This window comes from Dermacentor variabilis, chromosome 2 (genome assembly GCF_050947875.1).
Source record: "Dermacentor variabilis isolate Ectoservices chromosome 2, ASM5094787v1, whole genome shotgun sequence".
Lineage (NCBI taxonomy): Eukaryota > Metazoa > Arthropoda > Arachnida > Ixodida > Ixodidae > Dermacentor > Dermacentor variabilis.
The window spans coordinates 200,202,196-200,227,265 of NC_134569.1; the positions used below are offsets into that span (position 1 = coordinate 200,202,196).

Genomic DNA, 25,070 nt, shown 5'->3' on the forward strand with positions numbered 1-25,070 from the left:
AAAATGGTAATCAGACACTGGGAACCTGTCTGAGAGAATGACAGAAAAAAAATCAATCATTGATCGATTGCCTTAAACGAGAAAGTCTGCACATCTTGCGACAACCGAAACCATTGTCTTGTGGCGGCAATCGACTTCATCCAATGACTGCAAATTTCCTCATTTTTTACCCACCAAACGATATTCCACGAAGCCCGACTGTGTTTCCCATCCATCGGCACCCACTCTTTTACTCTAAGCAACCACCGGTTATGCGGTCTACGCAATACTATGGCCTGTTGAGCAGGATTATTTCCTTTTAAGCTCATCTAGAATTATATGTACCCTCTTTAAGATTACGTAACCTCTTAAATGGACACTAAAACATTTTAGACGGACAGAACATTCTTTACAAACTCCAATTTCTATTATTCTTACTTCAATTTTTCTGTCATAAATTTTGCGATAGTAGGTTGATCATTAGAAGAGAAAACGAGAGCCAAAGTTAACTGTTCTTTCTTTTTTAATTTGGCCCCGAAGCTCGGCGCCATACGTCAGTGTGACGTGACGGATTTCAATGTAATTCTTCGTATTTGGGTCGTTGTTGCCAGGCAGATGTTTTAGAATACAATGTACCCCATCACTTACGAAAGAAAGGAGGCCCAAGAAGACAGCGTCAAAGTTAATGGCTTCACGTAGAGCGGATGCAGGAACTTCAAGGTGGCGTTGGCACCTGTCTTTCGTTCTCGCGCCGTGTTCTAGCTTGCGAAGCCCCTTTCAAGGTGAGAGTGGATTTTCTCGCACTATAGAAGGGTAATTTACTCATACAACTCAAGATAGTTGTCTCTTTAGCGGGTTTATAACGTTACAGCCTTGCTACACTAAGTGAAAGAAACCGACCATTTCAATACAAGCTGCTAAACTTCAGAGAAGCGGGCCAACTTAACGTCACCCGCCAGTTCACGTGCTCCCTCTGAACAGCGCATCGTAACACAGAGATCCTTAACCTATATACGTGTTGCCGTTTACCGAATACCGGGGTTATACCAGAGACGTAGACGTCAGCAGCCACGCTGGTGGCGCCGTCTTGTGGCATGGATTTTAACCAGTAAGTAAACGAAATTAGTAATGCAGTTGCCTACCATAATCTTCGTCGCTGCTGGTATAAAAAAAAATATGGGGTTTTACGTGCCAAAACCACTTTCTGATTATGAGGGACGCCGTAGTGGAGAACTCCGGAAATTTTGACCACCTGTGGTTCTTTTACGTGCACCTAAATCTAAGTACACGGGTGTTTTCGCATTTCGCCTTCATCGAAATGCGGCCGCCGTGGCCACTGCTGGTACATACGAGTAGGCCACTATATACGTAATAGTTTACACATAGCCTCTCTATTTTTTGTTCTGCGAGAACACCCGTGCAACATAAAAGCGTTTGTAAAACGTTGTGGTAGGATATGGCATCACAATACGCCGCTAACGACGTTCTCCTGCCATCCCCGTTTCTGGTAACCGCGATGGAAGCGAATTAGAGGCCCTCGACGGTGCTCGGCTGTTCGGTTCCTTCCTCCGCGCCCTCTTCTTTCGCTCGCGTGTGATGTCACTGGCGGAACTCGTAATACGCATCCTGCTACTCCACGAAGGGTACGCGGCATCCGGACAAGCTAAGGCTATCCAAAGTCACCAATGTTATTTCGCAAATGGCAATAGTATACAAACAAGCGAAACCTCTCTAGTGCGCGCGCAGTTCGACGCCTGTATCGTGTGTGCATGCGTGTTGCGAGCGAAAGAAAACAGAAAATAAAATATAATTAGCAATGAACTTGAAAATCCCTTAGCAATGATACCAGTGCCACACTCTTCGTGGCTGCGGTTCCATTAGAGACCGCCGCAAATGCAGCTATCAAGTGCGGAAGCGCAGCGTTAGCTAAAGACCAGCTTGCAACTCGGTAAGAGTCAAGGCACACACGCGTGATGCTCCGAAGGAGCCTTGCTCGGCTAGCCCTCTCACGGGAACGAGGCGGCAACCGCTGTCTCACAACTACAAACAAACAATTCAAGCGAGGCACGGCGTCGGTGTACAGCAACGGTAACGCAGTTTTCGTTCGCACACCCGCTCGACCCCGACCGCAGCTGCCAGCGGCGACGTTCATCTCTACCCGGCCGTTCACCGCATGCAAATCTCTTTCATACGCTTATTAGGTTAGTCACCGCAACGTTGCGAGGACTCTCGCTCGCTCGCTGGCGTCCACTAGACGCGCGCACGACGGCGCCGCTCGCCGAGAGCACGCTTCAGCACGCTCGCGTCGCAACCGAGGCTGCAAGCGAGGCTGCTCGCTCGAGAGAGGGTCGCGACACGCCTGGCGAGCGGCCGGCACGCGTTCCCTTCGCATCTCGGCATCGCTTCTTCGGCGAAACGTCGAGACAGCGAACGGGCGTGCGTGTCGGCGCAATGTGGAAGCCAACTACTGCATCAGGCCGGCTGTATCAAAAAAAGAACGTACACCCGTAAGCAAAAGTATACGGACCAGGGGCTGTGCGATAAAGCCCTTTTTTCCCTCTACCTGTGAACGCAATTTCAAATTGAGGACTGCAGTCGAAACTTGGCATTGCGAACTTTTCAGTGTACTCTTTAATTCCAGTTTACGTTTGTTAATTACGAAGAAATTCAGTTTCTTCGGCGACTCTGTAGTCCGTATACTTTGGCTCACGGGCGTACGTTGCTCATTTACGCGAAGCAACAAACCCGCCGGGGCGAAAGTAGACGCTCGGGAGCGGGCCGTGAAAAATAACATCAGATAGTGCAGGCCGCGACTCTTCCACGGCGCGGCGAAAGAGGAAGTCTCGTAAGCGGCGGCGGAAAGAACACGGGAAGAGCGCGGCAAGTGTAACGCCCCCCTGGGCCACGAGGACTGCGCACGCTGCGGGACGAGCTGCCCTTATTACGTGCGACGAGCTAACGCAATCAGCGCCGCGACGTCTTGTCGACGCAGCGGAGCGCGCGCAGGGAGCAAGCACACTGCCACCTGCAGCAGAGGCGGCGGCGGAGGAAGTGGAGATGGTTTCGACGCGTCGGTCCACGGGACCAAGGCGAAAGGGAGGATCACCGCTAGCACTACCGGGACATTCTGGTACAGAGCGCGGCAAGCCGACTTATTGGGTTATCGTCGAGTTGGCAACACAAACAGGAGAGGCACGCGCCGTCATCGGAGAGGAGGCCGGTGCCGTATTAACGGCGGCGCAGCTGTCCCATTCGCCGTTGGCCCTCCCAAGTGCACCGGCCATTCCGCAGCGCCTCGGAATTACAGCTGTGTTCGAACGGTCTTTAGGCATTTCAAGAAGACTGGCGCGGCGCGTTGAGTCACGCGGTGGCGGTCCAATCCGCAAAGGAATTATGCCGATGCACTGGGCGAGAAGAGCGGGAAAACCGAACGAAAGCCCGCGCACGTCTTCTCCGGGTATACCTATACTGTCTCCCACCAACTGCGACGACGTCACAGGCACTCGCTTCCACGTCAAAAGCATCAGGGGACATTAAGCCCGAACTTCAGTTCAATTCAACTTAAGGAATGTGGTAAACGGGGCGGAGACGATGGACCCTCGACGACATCCCCTGGACGACATTCCCTGGACCCTCGTTTGCGATATGACGGAAGGCAGGGGAAGACAATGGGAGAGAACCTCTCCATCGCGGGGAGGGCAGCTCACGCTCTAGCACCATAGCCTCGCAACATTTCATGTGCTTCTGTCTTCGCTGTTACTAATGTCTTGGTAAAAACTCTTTGGCGGTATAGCGTTCACTCGACGACCCTTTACAACTTGAAACCGTGTGCAACCGAAAATGCTGGGCCATTTAACATTCCTCCATGAAAAAAATAAAGAAAACATTAGTGCTGTTATGTTTCTTATTACTATGATAATGACCTGCACTGCACTTCTGCGCTTCAATGGACGGAAGGAACGATTTACCAAACTGGTAGGCACTTTTCAATGCGATAGCAACACACGTCTGACGGTCTCTATTAATTGAGCAGGAGTGCAAGGGACTGTCTATATAGAGTCCATTTGATTATCACATTGCAATCTCGCGAAAGTCGATCGGCGTAATGTCGCAAATGCTTGAAATGTCGCAAATGCCTCGGTGGTCAAAATGCCCTTGCGGCATTCTTGCGGCGTCACCACGCCAACTTGAGCAAGGCATCTGGACCAAGAATCGCCCCGGATATCAACAACGGCAAAGAGGTCGCCGATGCAGCAAGCTAAAAATGTTTCACTGCTGGTCACGTGCAAGTGCAGTTGTTGCGCAGTGCAAACGTCATAACTGCGTTAATTGAAACGAACAAATGCGATATAATTAACAATTGGGACGTTAACAATAAAAAAAATAGTTATGGAGTATTACGTGCCAGAACGTCAATCTGATCAGGAGGCACGCCGCAATGTGAGACTCCGGATTATTTTGATCACCTGGGGCTCCTTAAAACGTGCAATAAATGCACGGTAGACTAAGTATCTTTTAGTTCCGTCCCCATCGGAATGCGGCCGCGGCAGCCGGGATCGAACACGCGACCTTCAGTTCGGCAGGGCAACGCCACAGCCGCTCAGTTACCGCATTCTACGCATTCACAACAGGTCACTGACGTCAGCTGCGAGAAAATTCTCAACTGCAAGATGCCTAATTCCCCACAAGCTCAGCACATCAACACTTCTATTTCTTGCAAATCGTTCAACAAATACGTCAACATGAACAAAAAAGAATAAAGAGTATCTTCACAGGATACCCAACAGAGGCACAAAGCGCCCTGCAAGTCTTCCCCGGCAAAAAGTACACGTCTCACTCATTCACACACTTTTGATAAATCTGCTTTCGTTAGGCGCACCTTGCCTTTCTTTCTTTCTTCTTTTTTCGCGCTTTACAGGATGCCAAATGAATGAGCGCACGAACCGGCCGCGCAGGTAAACGTTCTTTTACACGTGGCTTCTATTTCTGGAGCGCGGCTTCGACAAACGGTAGACCCAGGGTACTCCAGACGTCGGCGCAAACACCGCTGGGACCACCTCGCGTTTAACTCATTTTCCCTGTTTGCGATGTGGCCCGAATGGGAAGGCAGCGAAGAGTCGCCGTTCACCCCGTCTCCTTCTTTGTCGACCGGGGCGCGGTCCGCAAAAGTGCACCGGGCAAACACTCCGCCCGTCGTCCGAAAAGAAAGAACTGCGCCATCGCTTCTGCTCGCACTGGCTTTGCCCCACTTGGCCAAGTCGCGCGTAGATGTGCGTGTTTGCGTGCGATTCTGTACGGGCGCACTGCGGCTTGTCCCCACGCGGGAATTATACAAGAACACAGCAGGATGGAATCGCGAGGAAAAGGGAGTACAAAAGACCAAGTAAGGTCAAATGTAGACTGCGGTGACCAAAGCCAAGGCAGCCCCGGCGGACGCCGTGCATCAAGAAATGGGCGCCGCAACGCTGTGTGAACGCATTGGAGATAGCCGGTCCGCGTTAAACTCTTCTTATTCTGGTTGACCTCTGTGCCTTTTCTCGATCTTTCGCTTTTCATATCTTGTCTACTTAACTAGACTACCGTAACTTTCTGAGCAAGAAGGCCTCACCAAGGTATACGGCCTCCGAAGTATTCCTTGCCAAATTTTCAATTTGTATAGGAGCGCTAGCAAGCATTGAATGGTAGGTTGATAGGTCCAGCGTGCTTAACGTTCCAAAGAAACGCTCCTACTACGAGAGTCGCCGTAATGGAGGGCTTCAAATTAATTTTGCACCACGCCGGGGAAGCCGCCCGAGTCCAAGGACTCGAGGCCGTCACCTAGGCTGGGGTGCTTATGGCCCCACCCCGCCCAAATCACCGGACTTTTGCAATAAAGTTTTCACTCACTCACTCAGATGGAGTAATTTAACGTGCACCCAACGCACGCTACACGAGCGTTTTTACACACGGTCCCCATCAGAATGTGACCGCCATGGCCGGTAATCAAACCTGCGACCTCGTGATCAGCAATGCAATGCCATGGCCAACCACTGAGCCACCACAACGGGCCGCTATATAGCCAATGTAACAAATTGAACTCATATATTTTCGAACAATTGTCCCCAAACCAAAGGGGGTTCAGGGAGGGAGGCGATGCTTTCTCGAAATTTTGCGGCAATGGCAGTACTAAGCCCATCCTCACCGCTCACACGTGGATAACGTTACAGCGCGTCTGCCCATCTGCCCGGTAGAAGACCTGCCCGATAGTGCAGGTCTTCGCCACACAGAAGCACAGGCGAAGTCCCGTGCTTGAGAAACCGCGCCGTTCATGATCGGCTGAAGAAACGCACCTTCCAGGCAGCGATCACGAATGACCGACCGCGCCACAATCTCCGATATGACGTTTCGTTCCAGTTGTTTTGCTTAGTTCGTCTCGATGCCGCCTCGATTCCCCGGGAAGCAATCCGCTCAAGTGAACGTCGCGGCCTCCGCAGCCCCACTGCTTTTCGCTGCAGGCCATCCGATAAGCACGCGAGCAGGCCGGTCGATAGCTAGTAGCCGGGGAAAAAAAAACAGAAAAGAAAAGAGAATGGCTGTCACGAAAATGAAAGGACAACGACGGGAACAGACGGCAAACTCGAGCCGCAAGCGCGACTGATGGACGACGGATCAGCGCGCCAGGAGAGAGAGAGAGAGAGAGAGAGAGAGAGAGAGACGCATGCACGTCTTTGAACGTAGCCAAAGCGCAGAATTGAGACAAACAAAGAGTAAAGCACCGGTCCGACGTGCGGAGGAGGAAGCGAGAGACCAGCAGAATGGCACCGAGAGCAAAAGCAAGAAAGGCACTCGACGGACTACAGAGGCGCCTCTGCCCTCTCGCCATTGGGGGTCGAGTACCGACGCTAACGAAATATGCGCCGCTCGAGGGCCTCGAAGATGAGAAGACGAGGACGGGGGCTGCTGCTGCAGCCACTCTTGCATGAATGCCGAAATTATTCATTATGCGCGGCGACTGCTGGAAGCCCGCTTACCACGTCCCGCGCCTCCTCGCACACGTGTCAGGCAGCCCTCTCCGCTTCTCGTCTCGTCGCAAGTATGACGCCTTCTCTCTCGCACCCGAGGGGAGCGCTGAGGTCGCCCGTCTTGAATCGCCGTCGAAGAGGGAACAAGGCAGCAGCAGGAACGGTGTGAAAGGTGCAGAGAGACGGAACGAGGCAGGGGCTCGGAGATTTCTCGCCGCCGTGCTCTTGTTATGCATACACACATCTCGGCGCGGCCGCCCGGGCTCCGCTTTCGCGGGTGCCGGCTCAGCGATGGCTCCGCGAAGAAGAGGAGCAAGGTTCGCAAGGGAGCACCAAGATGGAAAACGCCGCTGCCACAGCGTTCCGCGCTTTCTCCGCGCGGACTGCGGAGGTGCCAGGCCGACGCAGTACAAAAGCTCGCAGAGAGGAGGAAGGAGAGAACGGGAGGAGAGAGAAATATGCGCATTCCGTATACGAAGGATTCCGCGACGTCCAACCAGCCGCGCGATGAGATGAAGGGGAGAGGACGACGGTCGGGGAGAGCAGACAGCAGCGGCACTGCACACAATGCCGTCGGCAAAGAAAGCAAACAGAAAGTGTTAGGAACTGAGCCATGAAGTAGATAGGGTTAGGGGAGAAGAGAGAGAGCTGGAAAATTACGATGGTCGAAAATGAGAAGGGACGAGTGGAAGGCATTTTTGCGTGTACAGAATACAGGAGCCCAGAAACCGACACGGAAGATATTTAGCGGTGCCGTCGTTTCAAGGAACTGCCAAATTAGGACAGGCGAAAGTTTCAACAATAAGCTGCCCAAAACGCGGCAGAGAAAACGAGAAGTAAGCATGTTTGCTCTCCCTTCAGATAAACTAAGCACTAAGCAGTCTGTCGTTTGCAAACCACAAACTGCTTGATGAGAGATATCGATATATTAAGGCCTGCAATGAAGAAACAGCAAACTGCTTCATGCAATATATTGACATATTAAGATGTGCGGCAAAGGTACACAGTATGAAGGAAAATATTATGTTAGCTCGGAGTACGACCCCGGCGAACCACTCGGACACAAAAAACGAGGTCGGGTACTAGCTATGTCGCGGGCGTACGACGACGCAACGTTCAGATTTCCCAATGATTCCTCCTGTGACGTTGCAGATTGTGACAACTGGCAGATACACGTCAATTGCTATTCGCTTTAGAATATAGTAACCGTGCATTCGAAAGTAACTGAATGATATCACGGACATATTAGTTGACCATTTACGGTATTTTGCCGCAGAAACAGCTAAAATCTGAAAAGAGAAAGAATACGGGAGGTGTTGGGCGCGTTGTTTCGCACCACACAGTGACGTTGTCGATTGAATGGATTTGGGTAAGAAACAGTGAGTAGAACAAGCGCGGCGATGAACAGCGATTTCCTTTAGAAATTGATGATTTATTGATTCTTTATTGGTTTATCACATATACATGTGAGAGGAGGTGAAGGGAAAAGCCATTCAAGGATGGCTTGAGGGAGTCCTTCGCCCCCATACTGGTAAAGACAACAGCAGAGGCACACACGCTTTGTTCACATGGTCGTACCCTTTAACAAAACCATCATATTGTTGCGTGTGGAAAGACACAGACAGAAGAGGCTATTTACAGGCTATTTACACTGGAGCCAGGCAGCCAGGCCGACACTCGCTCGCGCCAAGCGCACCGACCAACTTCATCGTCGTTCTCGTGGCGGCTCGTCTCTTGAGCATCGCTCGATGATATCGTAGTAATATTAAACACAAAATTGTCATAGACTTTGACAAAACCATAAAATTAAACAGATTAGTTACTGTCTCACGTAGGGCATCATGCGTTAACATACGTAACTTCACCTCACCATCGAATAACAGCAAATTTCATAACAACGTACGCTTAGTAATAGTGGCATTCAAACATTATAATTAAATACCTATCATAAACAGCTGTGCAGCGGTGGCGTAGAGGTAGAACACCCGCCTCGCGTGCAAGAGGTCCGTGGTTCGAATCCCGGTGCCGGCAATTTTTCACCGGATTAAAAAAAAAAAGAAAAAAAAATCCGCGTGTTGATGAAATTGCACAAACAGGCCTGGAGTGTGGCCTGATCCCGGTGACCAGAACCGGTAACGCACTCCCTCACCAGAGCAGGATTGGCCACCCTGGTGCAGTACTTGGCCACAACCTCCTATGAACACAACAATAAAACCCCGGCCCTCAGTCCCCAGCAGCTGCAAAGCAACTGACCACGGCGGCGGTCAGACCTGCGACGCAGCAGAGGGTGCTAAGAATCACTGGCTCCGGACAGGCCGCCATTGGAATATGAACCTGGCAACGTTTAACGCTAGAACGTTATCTAGTGAGGCGAGTCTAGCTGTGCTATTGGAGGAATTAGAGGGCAGTAAATGGGATATAATAGGGCTCAGTGAAGTTAGGAGGCCAAAAGAAGCATATACAGTGCTAAATAGCGGGCACGTCCTGTGCTACCGGGGATTAGCGGAGAGAAGAGAACTAGGAGTCGGATTCCTGGTTAATAAGGATATAGCTGGTAACATACAGGAATTCTATAGCATTAACGAGAGAGTGGCAGGTCTTGTTGTGAAACTTAATAAGAGGTACAAAATGAAGATTGTACAGGCCTACGCCCCTACATCCAATCATAATGACCAGGAAGTCGAAAGCTTCTATGAAGACGTGGATTCGGCGATGGGTAGAGTGAAAACTAAATACACTATACTAATGGGCGACTTTAATGCCAAGATAGGCAAGAAGCAGGCTGGAGACAAGGCAGTGGGGCAATATGGCATAGGCACTAGGAATAGCAGGGGAGAGTTATCAGTAGAGTTTGCGGAACAGAATAATATGAGGATAATGAATACCTTCTTCCGCAAGCGGGATAGCCGAAAGTGGACGTGGAGGAGCCCGAACGGCGAGACCAGAAATGAAATAGACTTCATACTCTGCGCTAACCCTGGCATCATACAAGATGTGGACGTGCTCGGCAAGGTGCGCTGCAGTGACCACAGGATGGTAAGAACTCGAATTAGCCTAGACCTGAGGAGGGAACGGAAGAAACTGGTACATAAGAAGCCGATCAATGAGTTAGCGGTAAGAGGGAAAATAGAGGAATTCCAGATCAAGCTACAGAACAGGTATTCAGCTTTAACTCAGGAAGAGGACCTTAGTGTTGAAGCAATGAACGACAATCTTGTGGGCATCATTAAGGAGTGTGCAATGGAAGTCGGTGGTAACTCCGTTAGGCAGGATACCAGCAAACTATCGCAGGAGACGAAATATCTGATCAAGAAACGCCAATGTATGAAAGCATCTAACCCTACAGCTAGAATAGAACTGGCAGAACTTTCGAAGTTAATGAACAAGCGTAAGACAGCTGACATAAGGAAGTATAACATGGATAGAATTGAACATGCTCTCAGGAACGGAGGAAGCCTAAAAACAGTGAAGAAGAAACTAGGAATTGGCAAGAATCAGATGTATGCGTTAAGAGACAAAGCCGGCAATATCATTACTAATATGGATGAGATAGTTCAAGTGGCTGAGGAGTTCTTTAGAGATTTATACAGTAGCAGTGGCACCCACGGCGATAATGGAAGAGAAAGTAGTCTAGAGGAATTCGAAATCCCGAAGGTAACGCCGGAAGAAGTAAAGAAAGCCTTAGGAGATATGCAAAGGGGGAAGGCAGCTGGGGAGGATCAGGTAACAGCAGATTTGTTGAAGGATGGTGGACAGATTGTTCTAGAGAAACTGGCCACCCTGTATACGCAATGCCTCATGACCTCAAGCGTACCGGAATCTTGGAAGAACGCTAACATAATCCTAATCCACAAGAAAGGGGACGCCAAAGACTTGAAAAATTATAGACCGATCAGCTTACTGTCCGTTGCCTACAAAGTATTTACTAAGGTAATTGCAAATAGAATCAGGAACACCTTAGACTTCTGTCAATCAAAGGACCAGGCAGGATTCCGTAAAGGCTACTCAACAATAGACCATATTCACACTATCAATCAAGTGATAGAGAAATGCGCAGAATATAACCAACCCTTATATATAGCTTTCATTGATTACGAGAAAGCGTTTGATTCAGTCGAAACCTCAGCAGTCATGGAGGCATTACGGAATCAGGGTGTAGATGAGCCATATGTAAAAATACTGGAAGATATCTATAGCGGCTCCACAGCCACCGTAGTCCTCCATAAAGCAAGCAACAAAATCCCAATAAAGAAAGGCGTCAGGCAGGGAGATACGATATCTCCAATGCTATTCACAGCGTGTTTACAAGAGGTATTCAGAGACCTGGATTGGGAAGAATTGGGGATAAAAGTTAATGGAGAATACCTTAGTAACTTGCGATTCGCTGATGATATTGCCTTGCTTAGTAACTCAGGGGACCAATTGCAATGCATGCTCACTGACCTGGAGAGGCAAAGCAGAAGAGTTGGTCTAAAAATTAATCTGCAGAAAACTAAAGTAATGCTTAACAGTCTCGGGAGAGAACAGCAATTTACAATAGGCAGCGAGGCACTGGAAGTCGTAAGGGAATACATCTACTTAGGGCAGGTAGTGACGGCGGATCCGGATCGTGAGACGGAAATAATCAGAAGAATAAGAATGGGCTGGGGTGCGTTTGGCAGGCATTCCCAAATCATGAAAAGCAGGTTGCCATTATCCCTCAAGAGAAAAGTGTATAATAGCTGTGTCTTACCAGTACTCACCTACGGGGCAGAAACCTGGAGGCTTACGAAAAGGGTTCTACTCAAATTGAGGACGACACAACGAGCTATGGAAAGAAGAATGATAGGTGTAACGTTAAGGGATAAGAAAAGAGCAGATTGGGTGAGGGAACAAACGCGAGTTAATGACATCTTAGTTGAAATCAAGAAAAAGAAATGGGCATGGGCAGGACATGTAATGAGGAGGGAAGATAACCGATGGTCACGAAGGGTTACGGACTGGATCCCAAGGGAAGGGAAGCGTAGCAGGGGGCGGCAGAAAGTTAGGTGGGCGGATGAGATTAAGAAGTTTGCAGGGCCGGCATGGCCACAATTAGTACATGACCGGGGTTGTTGGAGAAGCATGGGAGAGGCCTTTGCCCTGCAGTGGGCGCAACCAGGCTGATGATGATGATGATGATGATGATGATGATGATGATGATGATGATGATGATCATAAACAGCTCTAGAGGTCAATGTTAGGCTAGAAAGAACGTGTACAAGTGAGATAATAAGAGTCAGAAATAAGCGTAAATGTCAGTGGAATGTTTAAAAAGTAAATCGTTATTATTATTATTATTATTATTATTATTATTATTATTATTATTATTATTATTATTATTATTATAAGGTACATAGAAGATGTTGGGAGGAAATAAATGTGCTGCGAAAAATTCAACAGAAGGACGTAGTAATGGGACACGGACAAGGGTTGAATTTCGCGCAGTACATTTATTTCGTCACATTACGAACCAATTCGCCCAAAACAGGTTTTATACGAGATGTCGCTTTTAACAAGCACCAGCTACTCTTTCTTAAATAGAGGTACGAGAAGAATAAGTAAAAATTGAATAATAATTAAGATAAATGCATTAAAACTAAAGGTAAACTCCAAATCACAATTACACAAAGTCCAGACACATAAGTACACTAACACCAGACTAAAACTGAAAGTCAACTCAAGCACAGCAACGGAAAGTCCAATCACGTGGGTGCAGTAAAGTGACCACAAAGTCCCGTCACATAACTACATTAGAATCAAGGCACATAAGAAAGTTCGGATTAGATTTAAATTTAATCAGGACAGGGGTAACTGGAGATCGCAGAGAGAGGCCTTCGTGCTGCAGTGGACATAAAATAGGCTGATGATGATGATGACGACGACGATTATGAGATCTAAATGAAGGTACACGAATCCAGGAATTGAAGTAGCCAAAATCGTGTAAAATGATCTACACAGATTGAGCTTACCACAGATAAACACTCCACCCAATACCTTCCGAGAATACTGCTCGCTTCTAGAAATCTCTGAAGGGCCAGTAGCGCTCGTCTTCGCAGCGAGTGTCTTGGCCAGGGACCCAAAGTCTCGCTGAGGCTGAAGGGCCTGCGGTTTGGTGCCACTAAATCAAGTGCTAAGCGTTGTCCGTGTGTGTCGTGCCGGGGACATTCTACCAGGAGATCCTGCGCACTCTCGTGCGCGTGACCACAAGTGCATTCCTGACTACCAGCCCTTGAAATTCTACGCAGAAAGTTTTTTCCGTTTGCGGTGCCAAGACGCAGACGGTGAACGAGCGTTTCAAAGGCTCTCGTTGTATACAATGTGGACGGGATTTTACATTGAAGCGATGGGAAAATGTGAAATAAATCTGAATATTTCGAGTTTTGATCAAACCATGTCGTTTTGCAACAATGGATTGAGATATGTCTTAGTAGGTGCCACAATTCGCCTTGTATTAGAGGGAGAGCATGTGAGGCGTGATTAACATGCGCTTGTCCAGCTGCCTTGTTTGCTGCAACATACCCAGGGATATTGCAGTGGCGAGGTATCCATTGGAACATTATTGCGCGATTCTCTTCACTCGCTTTTGTGAGTTCCTTTAGTATCTCGCAAACTAACGCCATGTTTTCCGAATTGCTGATGTCCCCACAAAGTGAAGACAAAGCTGCTTGCGACTCACGAAGGATGACCCATTGCTCCCCTTTTTTGCACTGAATTTATGTGTCATAACGAAGACAATACTGCAAAGCGCTCTACTCTAGTTGATAATGTCGTGTAAGATATTTTAAACGTCTGTATTTGGTTCCATTCTCGAATGACAAAGGCAGCTGTAGAAGAATTTGTTTGGCATGAATCACCTTTATACACGTGAATAAAGCCAGGGTATCGAAAGTATATCTGGTATAACGCAAGTTGCGGTGCTGCTAGCATAAACATAAACCGGCATTAGTGTCAGTGTAAATTGGGCGCGTAGCCATTCTCTTTCAAGTAATGTTCAGGACTACATTTGGGGAATTCTCATACTCATTCAGTTCTTTTCACGCCCTAGCTTTATTTTTCATTTTTCTTGTTCACATTGCGCGAAGTCAATTAAATTGCCGTGGCAAAGATGTCAACCGAAGGGCATCTGATTTACTGGGGGGGGGGGGGGCGAGAGTGAGAAATATGAAAAAAAAAATAGAAGGAGAGTGTGGAAGAAAGTAGGCGGTACCCTAGAAAACATGCTGGAGTCGCCTCCACAAGTCGCTCAATCACGCGGAACTTAGCAGCGTCTTTATCGCTTTTCGGCTGGACGGTTGTAGAAGCCGGCATTGCGGGGAATGTCTGCTGCACAAGCGACCACTCGTCAAGACGGGCTATGGCACAGTTGCGAGCGACCGCCTCTGTCAGCTGTAGCGGCGATCACAGCAATAAATGTGCTCGATCGTTTCCTCGCTGCTGCAATGTCCGCAAGATGTAACAACTATATTAACATGCAAAAATACGCCAGAAATTTTGTTAGGGGGGGGGGGGGGGGAGGCTCAAATTGCAGCTCGGTCTCCTCCTTAAGAGGAAGCTTGAGCTCGGGTGCTCGTATCTAAATACATGTAGAAGGAAAATTCGTTTTTCTCGGCAACAAATGCACCAAATTTGACTAGGTTTGTTGCATTAAAAAAAAAAGAACTTATATTCTAGTGACTGTTTGTTCCGAATTTTTTATTTAGGTTGTCAATTCTTTATTAAAGATTCCCCGAAATCGCAAATTTTCTGAAATCTTAACTATCAAGTTTAAAACTATGTAACTCAGCAATGAAACACGATATCACAATTCTGTGAATTGCACCTAATAGTACATATACAGCGGAAAATTTTCTATGTTACGCGTGAATCTAAAAAAAAATTTAGCATTATGGAAATACGGCTTTTGCAGAATCCTTTTACACAACGTAACCAATTCACGTAAGATACGAATTGACACACCAAATGTGTCCGCTTTCACTGTTATAATAGATACAGCTTACTGAACAGCGACATGTGTGCTTGACGCAGAGCTTTTAGTTTGTAAACGTCGTGCTTCTATATTTTTTTTACTTTCGAGTTTTTCAAGATATTTAAACAATGTTCAAGCCCTAAGTCGAAATTCCGCTTCCAACAGACACTAGAATTTAACTTTCTCTCTCAAATGCAACAAATTTCATTACACGCGATCCGGGGGTTATCACAGAAAAGCGTTTCTGCGTTTTATATGTATTTGAATAGGCCGCGTCGGAGTTGGGCGCGAGCTAAAGATTCCTCTTAAACAATATGTCTGGAGATCAAATACATGAATAATAACTGCATTGTCATTGCTAAAGATGCTGCAAACGAATTATTGAACGCTACGCACTCTCAAAACAAGTAAAATATGTATTTTTTCATTAAAGAATATACTTGTATGTGCATTATGTATGTGTATATGTGTGTACGTGTATGTGCAATTCCTTTAGAACTATATCAGTTCGAAACCAGCAAGGCAGTGCATGCCGCTGATATGAAAAATGTAAAGGCCATGAAATTAACAAGCTGAGGCCAAATATTGTAATGAAACTTTGTCATTCAAGAACCTTGTTTAGATTCTTGTACATATGCAATGGCCAGTGAAAAATCTCAATGACGCTGTCATTTGTTCCATTGCATTACGCAGGAGCAGCTGTCACCGATCGTGTATCGTGAGTAATTGCACCGAAATTATAGCCGCAACAGAGAGCACGTATCAAAAGCAGGAGTTATGCAAAATAAACGAGGGCGAGTCACATGAAAGTCAGCCAATGCGAATATATGACAAACGGGGTACCTTATTTAAAAGCAGTCCCCATGATAATTTAAATAGACATTTGTCCCGTTGTCTAACGAGTCGCGTGATTCCCATCTCATTAAATTCCTTGGGTTGTTGCTTCAAAAACCCTGCAACGGGCTCTTTCACGTCATCGTCCGACACGAATCTGGTTCACTTGAGCTGTTTCTTCAAGTGCTCCAAAAGTGGAAGTCGCAAGGCGACAGGTCTGGGCTGTATGGCGGATGTTGCAGCGTTTCCCACTTGAACATTGCCAGTTTCGTATTAACCACATCAGCGACGTGGGGACGGCATTGTCGTAGAACAAGATGACCCCATTCGTCAATTTTCCGCGTAGTTCGTTCTTGATTGTGACACGCAGCCGATCTGACGTTTTACAATAACGAAACAAATTGATAGTCTCTCAAGATTTAGCAAATTCTATCAGTAATGGCCCCTGACGATCGAAAAAAGAAAGTAAACAACACCTTTCCGGCGGAAATGGCGGCCTTTCCTTTGTTGGGGGTGGTGAATTCGAATGTTTCCACTGTAAGCTTTGCTGTCGTGTTTCAGGCTCGTAGAAGTGGCACCATGGTTCGTCCCCGATCACAATTGGAGACAAGAAGTCGCCACCCTTATTTGTGATACCGGATCAGATGAGTCAAGGCAGCGCTGAACTTCTCCGTCTTCTGGCGGTCGTTCAATGTCTTAGGCAACCATTGCGCGCACAAGAGCGGATAACCGTCATGATGTTCATGAATTATGGCGTAAACCTAACCATGACTGATGTTCACACGCTCTCCCAGTTCATCGATGCTTATCCTCCATTCTTGTCTGATCAGCTCATCAACTTTTGGAATTTTGTTAGGGGTGATTGCACGATGGCTTTGGCTCAGCCTTGGATCGCCTTTGCAACTTTCGCGTCCTTCTTTGAAGTGTTTGCTCGAACGCTTCACAGTGGCCAATGAAATGCAATGTTCAACGTACACGGCATCCATACGGCGACTAATTTCTTTTTGGGAAATACCTTCAGCTGTCAAAAACCTCAGGGCACTACACTGCTCAACTTCTAGAGCGTCCATTATGCGCTCAACCATGTTCAACCCAGCGTATGAGAGCATTAAACAACTTTGATACTCACACCTGCGTCTCACTTTTGTAATAGAGATATGCCTCTGTGTCGCGTGCATGCCTCAGATAATGGACCGAACAATTATTGCGCGGGGTGTGTTGGCTCACTTTCATTTTACTCGCCTTCGTACATTAGAAATGCGAAGATACAATGGAATATACAAATGCGAAAATACAGCTTGATAAAAGGCAAAAACGCGTCACTGGAAACAAAGTTCATTGCACGTATAGACAAAACCCCGCAACAAGATATTTAATTATACGTATAGATCTCCAATAAATCTACGTATCTAAGAAAGTTACTGTATACAATGCGCCAAACAAGGCAAATAAACATGTTGCGCAGTCAGAGATTCACAGAATCCTAGATCTCACATTCATTCCATCCACTCCCCCCGATGTATCGCGCGCGACGGAAGGCGGCGCGCTTGCTCCCCGCTTTTCTCTTTTGCGCACACAAGACTGAGCCACCATCGTCGCCTTACCCATTCCAGCCCCCCATCCCCCTCCCTACGCTTTCACTCGTACATACAGCATGCGGCGCGCGGTCACGATGTTGTAGCTTTTGGACTTTATACGAAACATGAGGGCGACGGCAACGGCCGGAATGCGACTGGAGTGTCCATATAATTGCTATCGCAATACCATATAATAAGACTATCCGGCAACTGAGCCGTCCCGTGGCCCATGACTGTCCGTAAAAAGTAACAAAGTCGAACTTTCACCATACGACAATTTGCTGCGGCACAGCAATGTCTTATTTCTTTTCTTTTGTGGGGCCGGGGCACCGAAATGAAAAAGCGCGAAGTATGTTGGCCACAACCGAATGCCTACTTTGGGCACCTAATGCAGCTGCCGAAAGAATATCGACGATAACGTCAGACGCTTGGTCCACCGAGAACCCTACGCACACTGCTCGGTATCCTACACTGGCGAGAGAAGACTTTCCGCAGAGGTTGCGCTCAAGCGAACACGGTGCAATTCGTCGAGTCCCCACAGTGATGGCGGCGAGCCACGATAGTTTCTTTTTATAGTCTGCTAGCCAGAAAGTGCCCAAAACTCTGCAGGCGAAAATCCACTCGGCCAGAGAAAAGCGAATGCGCACCGAAGTACGCCGCGCGGTGGTCGAAGCAACACGAGAAAAACGCATGCTCTCTCGCTGCCTCTGGCAGCCCGCGGGTAGGGTAGCGAGGACAAAAAAAAAAATTGAAGAGGCTCAATGTGTCCTCGCGAATAAAAGTCGAAGTAGAAAAAAATAAATAAGAACGTAGTTACCTTGGCTGACTTTAGTGTCTTGACACGGATGCTTTGGCGTAGGTGGAGAAAAAAATGTTGATATCCTTTTATGTGTCATGACGGCACAAATGAACCACCACAACGCTTCATCTCATCCGACCTCGCTGCTGGCTTTGTCAACTTGTCTGATAGTGTGTTGATTTGGCTTGTCTCGTTGTATGGTCCGATGTAAAACTTTAGAAAGGTCAGTGCACCTTTGGCGTCCAATATTTATAGTAACATCAAACCCACAAAGTTCCGCAATTGAAAATCTAAAGCACAACTTTGGAAATGTCAATGCAACTTTCACATCAAAAGTTTATGAGAACTTTATACCCATAAATTTCGGAATTGACATCCATGCGCTTAGATTTCGCGGCTTCCGCAAGGTGCCGTGGCAAGCCCGTTCGCCATCAAAACGCCCTTGAAACATTGTGGTCGGATGGGGCTGATTGCGTTATGCGACTCCCGGTGCATGGACGCTGCCGCGAAATCCAGCCTGAGTTCGTAAGGTTTGCGCTGAAATGTCTTTGCGAGCGTGAAAAAGACATTCTAGGGAAAATTCAGAATGATTTCCTGCACCGGGGAGTGGTCGAGTGGGCGGTGCATGGACAGCACGAAAAAATTTCAGGGGGGGGGGGGGCTCAAGCCCCATAAGACCCCCCGCCCCTGGCTACGCCCCTGGTCGCTATCATTAGCATCAGCGTCAAAGTCCCACGCGTTTATTCCAATTACGTCGGGGAACGTGATACGGCGGTTGAGCAACGTTCCTACAAAAAAAAAAAAAAAAAAGTTAGATGACCACCGAGGTCGCACACACACACAAAAGAAACATCAAGTAAGGACAAGCCCGTTACGAAATATGCAAAGACTTTCAAGGACCAACACAACAAACAAACAACCGCTTTCAGTTCTGGAAACGAAAAGCACCTGTCTTGTAGCAACAAAACATGAACAACGCGTTCAATTCTCTTGCTGCTGACTAAGGACAATCCTAGCACCTGAGCTCAGCTCGTATGCACGGCTCAAGAGGCTTAGAGCTGATTTGTTATGCAACGGGTGCTGGGACGGCGGCAACAGCCATGCTTGTCAATGTCTGGAGCCCCGTCTTTATTCGAGGAATGCCATTTTATGTACATCCCTTTCTTTGTCAGTCCGCTTCCATACTTTGACTTTCTTTCCTTGTACCGCGCCTGACTCGCCTTCAGCTTTAGGTTTGTGTCGGAGTGAAGTTCTTGCTCTTATAGTTATTATTTTACCTACTCTAACCAGTCTTTTCTTTCTCTCAGCATCAATAACTGCGGCGCTTCAGTACAATGCTTAGGTTTGTTTGCCTGTTTTCTATTTCATTGGTCGGTTGCGTGCAACAAGAAATGTCGTGAAAGGCGCCGCAAAGGCCCTGCCATAAGCAGGAAGCGACGGTGCACCGACGTAGAGCAAGTAGTGCCGCGAAGCCGGCTTTGCTGTTTCCACGAGCAGTGCGGCAAAGCCCGTCGCCGCCACCGACAGCCTGCCAGGAAACCGGATATCTCTGGGCCCGAACCGATTCCTCGGCGGGAAACAATCGCATTTCCGGTACGATCAGACAAAGGCGGCAACGCCAACTCACAGACGAAAAAAGAGAGAAAAAAAGAGAGAAATAATGCTAAACACTGGAAGGATGCATCGAGTACTCAAGGAGGCCCGCCTATACACGCACAGACATAAAGATAGCGATAAGAGAACGCTTTAGGCACCCCGGTGTTGCAGGTCTTCATTTCTTTTTATTTTATTGTCACTGTAGTACTTGTTTCGCATAGGGCGCTTATCTTGCGACGCGCCTGAGCTGCGTCCGGTGGTCAAGATATTCCTCAGGACACTTGGAAATCAACGAAATGATCTTCGGGAAGGCAGTGAAACTGACCAGCATCGCGCCGGATGTGCCAACCTACAACAGGGAAGGAGAAAATCTCTAGAAGACGGCGACGATGATGATGGCGATTAACGGGTGTGTCTGGTGCGAATTCACCGCATGTCGTAGAGCACCACAGGAAAGCCCAGGACAATCCGTTGCAACGCACATTCACTATACTGCCACTGCGATTTGCAGAAGCCGGTTGCATATTCCAATTTTTCAGTTAAGCGCAGCAGCACAGCCTTGATTGCAGGAGACACTCGGAGTCAGGATCTCATATATTTCGTTCAAGTCTCCGGTAGATTTCGGGTCGAGGAGAACAAGACTGCTAGCACTTCCGAATGGTGCGAGAACTGTCTTATACAGGCCCGCTGTCTGCAATGTGCTCTAGCTTCTCGCATTTGCATATAACTGCGAAGTATTTTTTGTTTCTTTCCCACGACATATCACATGCGCCACAAACATGGCACGGGGTCGCCTCCCGTCGGCAAAGAGCGAATTAAAAGCGAGAACAACGTCGGCCAAAACCGAACATCTCGGTCCAAGAAGCCAGAAAAAAACAACGCTCATTAAAGTCGCCGACATGCGTGTCACGCACAGATAAATGCGCGGGCACATTGAGAATCGCGCAGCAAAACCAGTCGACAACATCGCACGTACTCGTATAGCTCGAAACAGAAGAGGGAAAATAAAGAAAGCCAATCGGCATCGAGACCTCACTCCCAGCTCCGGTCGTCTGGATCGTCGCATGCACGACTGGCAGTACGCATGCGCGCGAGAGTGGCGCGGTAGGGTGATAAACTCACTCGTATGGCCTCGTCGCTCGCCGAATTGGTTAAAGGCAGACTAACATAAAGAAGGAAGGAAAAGTGCTGGTGAGACGTTGGAAAGCGGAGAAGAGACAGACAGGAACAAGAAAAAGGGGAAATGCGGCAAAACGCCCAAGGCTGTGTACAGCGTCGAGTGAAGACGCCTTGAAAAGAAACAGAGCAACGAAGAACTCGAAAGGAACCAGAAGAGAAAGAAGGGTGCGTGACAAAACGTGCCTCTCTCTCAGACCTCGATTCGAAGGTCTCTCGGCCGACGGGCGCGCCGCCCCGAAAAACCGCCCAGGGTGCAAATTTGGCAGCAATTTGCGATCGATCGGCGGCCGCCCGCGGGGATCCCATCCACGAGGCTCGGGCGGCGGTAGGGACACGTCGGGCCACCCTTATACACACACGCGTGCTTATACGTTCTACCGAGCACACGGGACTCGAACGGGGGAGCGGGAGGGGGGGGGGGGCGAAGGCAGGACGACGGCGACGACGACGAAACGCCGCACGGGCTGACGGCGGTGTGTAGCGGCGGCAGGGTACCCAGCGCTCGACGAGCACGCCTACGCACCTCGACAGCGGATATTGCGTGCAGTGCGCGACCGGAAGACGAGAGGTCGGAAATGGCGCGCTCGTCCTAAGCACTTTTGCCGAGAGCAGGAAAAAAAAAAAAAACTCGGGCGCTGTGCTGACGTTCATTATGTCCCAGTTGGCCACGCAATGGCGACATAAACGCGTGAAAAAAAAAATAAAGCTTATACATATACGTGTGTGCGCACGCATTTTGGGTTCTCTCTTTGCGAGACAGGCACTCCTGACGAAAGTATTTCTGCTACACATAGGTTAAAACACAAATGCGAAAGTCGGCAGGGCCAAGGCTCTTGAAACCCAATGTAGACAATATGTGCATGGAATGCGCGCATAATGAATGTCGCATGGAGCTTACTGACGGTGCAGGCCCCGTGCGGTGGACATGGTTGACACGTCGCATGTCGGTGCCGCAATTATACTTTAACACAAAGCTGATATATTTGTGGTGGCATCTATTAGGTCTCGCTGTTTTGTTTTCGATAGCGTCTGCCCAACAACGGCACGTCCCCAAAATAAATCGCCCAAATGTCGCAGCATTCGCACGTTTTGTTATTCACTGCAATGCACGCGAGAAGCAGAATTCGTTCCGCGACCAGCGTCCTGGCATGCCTCTTTCACTGTCGCGTTAGGGCCCCAGCCGCGTGCTGAAATGCATTCGGGCTAGCCTTTCAACGACGGTCATTGCTGACAGAACTACGTGTACAGTACGGTACACATTAAAAGGGAACATTCATTTGGTAATTGACAACCGATCACATCTAAAATAATGACATGGAAACACATAGGCAATTTGTATTTATGGGCAGATGCTAACCCAGTGCGTCCTATCAGATATTTTTTCTCTCTCAATAAGGAGAAATTGTTTCAGTTAAAATTGGCGTTATATTCAGCAGCAATGTGTTCCCTCAAACAGGGAACCGTATTGTTTTCTGACGGGCGAAACAAACAGCCGGCTTTCTAGAGAGAAACCTCCACTCGAGTTTTCCCGATTCGCGGAACATTTCCGTCGCCCCACGAAGAAGCATTTCCCTGTTACGGTAGTTTATGAAGCGACCCCGATCCACAAGTGCACACGATTAAGCGTTCAGTTATAGTCAATTGCATAGAACAACGCCGAGATCTTGTCGCGGTCTCCGCGACTCCCGCTGAAGCAGGTGCAAAGCACTATCGTGAAACCCCGAGGAACAGATCGTGCAGGTCTTTTCCGCTATGCCTACGGCGTAAGCATGACTCTACGAACGTATCGGCGATAAGCACAAAAACGTCGCTTCGAAGACCTCGCGTTGCGGGGGCGCTGCTGTAACGACCAGTAAACACTTTTTCACTCGACCGAAACGCAACGCGTCGACTCCACTCTGTGCTACAGAGCCTCCTGCACGGAACAACGCCACAAGAGCACACGTTCGTTCGACAACTGCGAGTGGGCCGCCAAGGAGGAGTAGTAGTAGTAGCAGCAGCTGCAACGGCGGCAACGCGTGTACGTCCAGTCGGAACGAGAGCTATCTTTCTCTTTCTCAATTCCTCACCGAACTGGGGGGTGGGGCGCGCACACTTCCCTTCATTCCGGCCAGCCGGCTTTTCCCTTACACTCTCCTTATTTTTGCCCCGTTACTTCCCCCGTGGGTGGCGGCAACTCCATTCGAGCGCGTCCCTTCCCCGGGCAAGGAACGCATTAACCGAACGCAGGGGCCCCGACATCAGTGCCGTGTAGAGGCCTCGGCCTTTTCTGTATTTTCTTTCCCTTATTTTGCTTTCTCTTCATCAATGTCTCTATTTGCGGCGCGCGTAGAGTTTCTTCTTCGCCAGTGTTTCCCACACGTTTCTCTGGCTGTCGCTCTCTAGAACTGCACATCTCTCTTCGTTCTACATTACATGTTTTCTTTTTTTTTTTTCCTTTCCAATATACGTGACCCGACATGTAGGCGTGTTTACTCGTCGATGGGTCAGAGAAGCCACTCTGCGTCCGGCACAAATCGATCGCCTCAAGAAAGTAGTTCGGTGGAGAGACTGTGCCTAAAACGAGCCGTTTCTGTCGGGAAGGATTACGCTCTGGTACGCAGGGAAGTAGAGTGAGACCAGTGCACGTGCGTGGCGCTCGCGACCAGAAAAAGAACAAAAATGAAGGAAGGGCACCTTTCGGACTGCCTCGATGGCGGTTTAACTGCATTCGATTTGTACACTTTGCAGGTAGCAGGTTTGCACGCCAAACGGACGCCATGCGTAACGCCTTCGCTTAGTGAGCCCGCGCTCGTCCCGTTTACGATGGAAATTATTCGTTTATTTACTTATTTATTTATTTGCAGAATACTGCAGGCCCCGATACGCCCACGCAGGAAGGACACTTCAAACCCTCCATGGTGGCATAGTGGCTTAATTGTTGCGCTGCTAACCACGATGTCGCGGTTATCAAGTCGTGGCCGCGATAGCCGCGTTTCTATGGAGGCGAAATGCAATAAGTCCGGTGCACCGTGCATTGAGCGCTGGTTATAGAAACCCAGGTGGTCGAAATTGCCGGAATCCCCCACTACGGCGTGGCTCATAATCAAATCGTGGTTTTGGCACGTTAAGTACAATTGTATTGGAGACAACTTTATTTATGCCTGCAGTTGGGCGCGCGCGCGCCCCGACGAGGGCCTACGTCATCCTCGAAGTCGCCGTTACTCGGCGCGGGTAACACTTAACAAGGATAGAGAAACACATCTCAAGTATGCACTGATAAAACGGCGATGTACGGGAAGAAATAGATTGTTCAATAGTAAATACATTCGGTAGAGAAGAACTAAACATAAGCAATGGTCAATAAAAGCACTGTCGCCACGCGCCAACATCACAAGTAAACACCAAAACGCAAAGTGCATTTATTTATTTACCAATAGCTTTGATGCTCGCTGTTCAGGCTGACGGCGATTCGTACCGCTTGCTCACTTTTTGAAGAAAATATGAGTATTTAAATGGGTTAACTCTGGTTTTGTATAGAATTAAAGATTGCGTCATAGAGATGCATTGCTCGTTTTGCCTGTAATTTATCGTATATCAGAGAACGAATGTGAGCAACCTACGGAGTTACCAGAAGACAATGTCTCATTCGGCGGGGCTGAAGATGAGCTGCGAGAAAGTGGTGACGAAATTACGAAACTTTCGGGAGATTGCAACGTTGTCAGGCCGCGATACAGCGGTATTTTTTTTTTTTCATCTCTTCAGCCATGTAATGTAGCCCGTCTGGAACAATAAAAAGGCTCAAATGAATGCGTCAAAGTGTAAAAGTATACGTCAATGCGCAGAATACCAAGGCAATCTTCAATATAGCCTGGCAAGAAAAGAAGAAATAATAGTTTGTAGTAGGACTGTTGAAGCATTCGTCCTGCAGTGCCGTAGTAAAATTTCCGCTCGACAAAGTCGAATCCAGTCTTGTATCGGTTTCAAAGTCGAGGCTTTTCATTCTGATTGTTCTTCCAAGCAAGGAGCTGCTAGACTGCGATTAAAGTTTGCTCCCAGTGCGTCCAACATTTTCGAACGCCCAACGCCGCTATACACGCAATTTCGGAAAAGCGGTCACAATACTCTACCACAAAATG

At 48.3% G+C, this 25,070-nt stretch overlaps 1 protein-coding gene across 1 annotated transcript in view; it reads right to left on the reverse strand.

Annotated features, from left to right (window-relative positions):
* LOC142570628 (uncharacterized) overlaps window positions 1-25,070 on the reverse strand; it is a 508,617-nt gene that overhangs the window by 352,494 nt on the left and 131,053 nt on the right. The gene's annotated exons all lie outside the window — the stretch shown is intronic.